The sequence below is a fragment of the Mauremys reevesii genome, linkage group 1 (genome assembly GCF_016161935.1).
Source record: "Mauremys reevesii isolate NIE-2019 linkage group 1, ASM1616193v1, whole genome shotgun sequence".
In the NCBI taxonomy this organism is placed as follows: domain Eukaryota; kingdom Metazoa; phylum Chordata; order Testudines; family Geoemydidae; genus Mauremys; species Mauremys reevesii.
In genome coordinates this window covers 74,332,490-74,338,527 of record NC_052623.1, presented here as the reverse complement: position 1 = coordinate 74,338,527, position 6,038 = coordinate 74,332,490, and positions in this window count along the sequence as shown.

The window sequence follows — 6,038 nt, the reverse complement described above, 5'->3', positions numbered from 1 at the left end:
GATTAAGTTTAAGGTAGAGAAGAACTGGGCACGTCCCAGTTTCTTCAATAGCTTATTTGTGCTTGGCATTGGATAGTTGTCTGGGCGAGCTACAGCATTTAGCTTACGGTAGTTTACGCAAAAACGTATTTTCCCATCTGGTTTGGGAACTAGAACCACTGGAGATGCCCATGCACTGTCAGAGGGGTGGATTTCACCCATCTGTAGCATATTTTGGATTTTCCATTTTATAGCCATTTTAGCTTGAGGAGACACCCTGTAAGGTTGGGCTTTAATTGGATGAGCATTACCTGTGTTAATGGAGTGGTATGTTCTGGTGTGGCTGAGAATATTGGCGCGTAGCTAGTGCACAGCTCCTTGAGCTGCTGTTGCTGCATACACCCAACGGTCTAGGCAAAACCTCAAAGTACAAAACCAGGGATAAACTTCCCTCCTCTTACAAAGGAAATTACAAGCCAAAATAAAAGTAAGCTAACACATTCCTTCACTAGTACTTACTAATACTAATGGAGTTGGATTGCTTCCTTGCTTGATCTGTCTCCGGCAAGCACACAAAACAGACAGACAAAGCCTTCCTTCCCTCCTACGCCCACCCCAAATTTGAAAGTATTTTGTCCCGTTATTGGTTCTTTTGGTTAGGTGTCAGCTAGGTTACCTGAGCTTCTTAACCCTTTACAGGTAAAGAAGGAATTAACTCTTTACAGGGTAAAGAGGAATGTAATGTAACCTTTAGCTGTATTTTTATAACATCATCTCATCCAGCACAGTGAGGTCAAGTGTCCCTTTCTGTGTCAGGGCAAGACTGAGGCTTCAGTAAGAGTTAGGTGGTGGAGACTGAGTTATTATAGTTGTTTGGGAAAATAATCAGAAGAACTGGTGGAAGTTATATGACATCCCTGCCATGGGATATGCAGCCATCATTCATTACCAAGTGTCATATCTCAGAAGTCTGGTAGGATTCCCAACTGCTTTTAGATGATCACTTAGCAGTAGAGCAGTGATTTTTTTTCCATCTGCATCTTACCTAGAGATTGCAAGTAGAGCTGAATTAAATTTTTCACACAAATAGTTTATTTGATGAAAAAAAACAAAACTGTTTTGGTCAACCTGAAATTATTCAAGAATTTGACATGAATGTGCTGAATAGTCTGTGCCTGATTTATTTATTTATTTGTTGGGGAGGGACTTGGATGCCATTCACAAAAAGGGTAGAGGAGTAGGTGGAGCCTCCTTTACAACCTTTAGCTCAGGGATTCTCAAACAGGGGTCGTCACTTGTGTAGGGAAAGCCCCTTGCGGGCCCGGCTGGTGTGTTTACCTGCCCCATCTGCAGGTCCGGCCAATCGCGGCTCCCACTGGCCGCGGATCGCTGCTCTGGGCCAATGGGAGCTGCAGGAAGTGGCACAGGCCGAGGGATGTGCTGGTGAGCCGCGCGCCAGAGATTGCTGATCCCTGGTGTAGGGGTTTGAGGTTTTTCCCCCCCAACATCTCAAGACAGTGATCTAACCACTGGGTTTTGTGAAATTGTATTCCAATCCCTTCGGTTAGAGCTGTTCCACTTTGTATAAACAACCATTAAATCAGGAACTTCATCTTGGATCTTCCACACCCCAGGTGAATGCCCCAACCACTGGACTGAAGATTATATAAGCAGCAGCACCACATCACCTCTGTCCATTTTGTGAATCGAGACCTTCATTTTCTTCACTTTTAGTTTAAAAATGCCCCCAAGTGCAAGTACACATTTTGATTCAGGTCAAATGAAATGTTTTGTTCAATCTGAAACAAAATGTCTGTAGACTTTTCTCACTGACCGGTTTTGTTTTGTTTTAGAATTTTCAGTTTTGGTTCAGCCAGAACTTTTTTTTTCCCTTTTTGCAACTGTCAGCCAACCAAAAAATCATGTATTCACCCAGCTGAGGTGCAAGCTTTTCCAAAGGAGCCGGACATTGCCCCTGTGACTTATTACTTTGTCTTAGACTACTGCAAAATATTCTACATGAGGACCACAGCTTAAAACTATTTATAAGCATAAGCTTATGCAACTGACTTGCATTCAGAAGTGGCAGCTTGCTTGTTAAGTGACATATTTCACTGTGAACACACAACACCGGCATATGGCAATCTCTACTTGCAGCGCTTTGGCTCCTGGATAGAATTTAAGGTGTTGATTTTAATTTCTAAAGCTTTGAATGCCTTGGGAAATTTGGCCTCTCTCTCAGTGCTATACTGCCACAGCTGACATCAGCAGAGGCTCTCAAGCTGGACCTCCATTGCTAGGAAAGAAAGGCTGCTGCTGGCAGAACATTTTCTAATAGTTTTGGAATTCACTCCCACCTTGGGCTGAAATAGCGAGAATTTGTTGATCTGCAGGACACGCTACAAAACCTACCTATCCAAGTTGGCATTTGAAGATGACTGAGATGATTGGGGTAGACTTTGTGGGGGAAAAATGAGAGGCAGAAAAAAATAGATTTGCGGTATCTATTGATGCGGGTGTGGGTTTCGGTGTATGCTGCTGTTCTGGTTTTGTAATGGGTTTTGTATTCTATTTAGTTGATGGCAAGGGTGACTGGAGCCCAGGAGATGTTTTCTTTTTTTCCATTTCACTATATTTAAATTGATATAAATCAATAGACTTTTAATATCTAACACGTGTACTGAGCATTGATTCAGTGTAGGATAGTGCTTTTGCTTCCAAAACAATGGCTCACTCTGATAATGTGTATACCCAATTGGTAGTGTGGAGGGTGGGGGAGATGTTAGCTGTAGTATTTGGCTTAATTGGGTATCATTAGTATGTGTAGGGTAAAGAATTTGAGATAGAAACTGACCATAAACCTTAAAAGCCATTGTTAAATAGCCATTGATTTAGACCAGCCTCCAGAATAGAAATAGTACTGCTGAGATTACAAAAGTACCAGTTTAACCTGAACCATGTGTCAGATAACAATTTAGTACATTTGGTGCAACTATCTAGAGCACATTTACTATGGAACATGATATAAAGGCACAAGTGCATGTGCCAATTACAAGCTTTACTGATAAACAGAGAGTTGCAGATATACTTGAAAGATGGTGTGAGGCAAAGACAGAGGTCAAATATCCAGTTCATCATTGTTAGTCCGTTTGCAATCAGTTAACAGCTATTGGTAATGCAATTCATAAAGAAAAAAATGTAATTCCATAGAGCATGAGGAAAGAAATGCCATGTCACATTTTTGAAGGACATCTGTGCATGGGAATTATGCAAAAGAAAAGACAGAGAAATACTTTACAGGCCTCATATGAACAAACAGATTGATGGTATAGTTATGAAACATTCAGTGTGACAGATGTATCGACAACAACAGCCTAGAGAAACATTACATCCTCAGCAAGCACCAGAGTGACCTTGGCAAAATATATTGATTGACTTGACCTATTTTACTTTGAAGGCAAATACAATTTTTATCAGTAGTGGATTCATATTGCAGCTACTCAGAGTTGAGTGTCCTATAGGATAAGCTGAGTGAAAAAGAGATTCATCTTCTGAAATGTGTTTTAGCCAGGCATGGAATTTCTGATCAAGTTTATTCACTCCCACCTTGGGCAGAAATAGCCAGAATTTGTTGACCCGCAGGGAACACTACAAAGCCTACCTATCCAAGTTGGCATTTGAAGACAACTGAGATGGTTGGGGTAGATTTTGTGGGGGAAAAGGAAGAGGTAGAAAATATGGTAGTCCACCATACATCAGTGTAAAATTCAAAGGTTTTGCAAAGGATGGGGCGTGTTGAGCGTGTTACATCAATACCTGAATTTCCAAATACAAGGTGAGCTTTGGGAGACAAAACTGAAATATTTTTGTGGGGACTGATTTACTGGGCATGAAGAACATATAGGTGATATTGGGAAATGGGCAAGGAGCACAAACAAATTAAACAGAGAATACAGGGGAGACCCTTAAGGAGATGAGAAAACCTCAAACTTCCAGAAGAGTGACAAAGAGGATGAACCAAAAAGGAAGGCTATTCTTGGGTTTAAGTCATTGACCTGGGACTATAGAGATGCATATTCAGTTCCTAGCTCTGCCACAGACTTCCTATGTGATCTTGACCGAATCCCTTAATTTCACTATATCCAAGCACCACATCTGGAAAGTGGGAATGTCGTACCTCAAAGGGATGCTGTGAGAATACACACATTGTTGGCCAGGCAGCACAGTGATAGAAACTATAAATTCTTGAATAGACAGAAGCATGCATGGCTTTCTGATGAACAGAGATGGGAAAGTGCCCCTCAAGACCTAAAAGGAAGTAAATGGGCTTACTGATCTTCCTTGAAGAAACAGATAGTGAATCTGGGTCTTTATATTTAATTGTATACCATGACCATTTGAGTAGGGGCCCCAGATGCATAAAATGACTTCTGTTGTATCATCTGCTGCATATTGAAATCTGTTTAGATGTTCATATTATTAACATTTCACAGGAAAATAGTTATATGTGAGCTTTTTATCTGCAAGAGCTCAGATTTGTCAAAAACCTTTACCTCCACCACTCACAATTCAAACACAGAAAGTTCTGTTCTTAATCCACAGTAGGAACTGAACTAAAGTTGCATAATAATTGGAAGGACTTGGACCTAGACTGATTTAGTTTATTAATGAGAAATTTTAAACAAGTTGTTTAGATCATGTCCTGCTAGTAATAGCAAGTGTCATTCATTGATTCATTATTATTGTCGTTTCCAGCCCAGTAATGTTCTGGATCATAAACTGATACTCAAAATTGCCTTACAACATAATTAGGAAAAGTTAATGTTTACTAATGAAGAACCTTTCTGTAGGATTTTAAGATGATGGCCAGTGATTCTCCACCACTGTCTGACATGTTTATTTATACATTTCCCAGACAGTAGCATTTATAAAGCAATGACCCCAGCTGTCTGGGGTAACAAGAGAATTTGACTGGACTCGTAGAATGAAGGGGACTCCCTGGGGGTTCCTACAGTGTCAGAGGTCCAGGACATGGGCAGTAGTTAGAGCAGGGATCACAAACAATGATCAGAGCAGGAGACAGGACGAGTGGTTAGAACAGGAATCAGTAGCCAGGAATCAGATCCCAGCTTCAGAACCTGAGTCAGAGGCCAGAGCTGGGTTACCTAGAGTGAAGCAAAGTAGGAGCAAAGTTGGGTCCAGGACATGAGGAGGGCTGACAACCAGCAGGTATAGGAGCTAACACAGCCCTTGGGAAATGCTTTGAACAGCCAATGCCCTGCTACTGCTGCTGGTCTTAGGAGCAGGTTTGCTGAGCCCCTCAGCTAGCTGTGTGCTTTGGCCAGTCAGGCAGTTTAACCAGGAACTGGTTAGACTGCCTGGGTGCTAAACTGGCATGTAAACAGACTAACTGCAGGCACTTAATACTGACAGCTGGACTGTGGTGAGTCACGAAGGGATATTTCTCCCTCTTCATGCTAGCATGGTCCCTTTTTCCTGGGGGCTCAATGTGTGGCTAAGAAGAGTGGCATAGTCACTGCAAAGGTTTTGGTTTAGGTTGGTGTTATCTTTGTTCCCTGTGGTGTAATTGGAGGGTTTGGGGGAGCTGAGCAAAGAACTGAGATTTCAGTTTGGTGACCAAATAAAATAAAATAAAATAAAATAAAATAAATTGAAAAGTTGTTTGGGGGTTGAATTAAACATTTCATTGTTTCATTTTTCTATTGTGTGGGGTGTGGTTTTGTAACCCTTTTAATCTGTCTATTATTTACAACTCTAGCTAGCTTTAGAAATAAAACATCATTTTGAAATGAAAAGTAGAAACATTTAGTTCAGAAAATATTGACATGAACCATTTTGACTTTAAAAAAGCCAACATTTTTATTCATACAAAACTGTGTATTGAATTTGACTCAATTTCACAAACAGTTTCATTTGACCAAAAAATATTTTTTGTGGTGAATTAACTATTCACATTAAAAAAATAAGTGTTCAGAATTAGAGGCAGCCAGCTGAACTGGTTGGCCATGACACTCCCAATCAATGGTCCCTGGGCAACA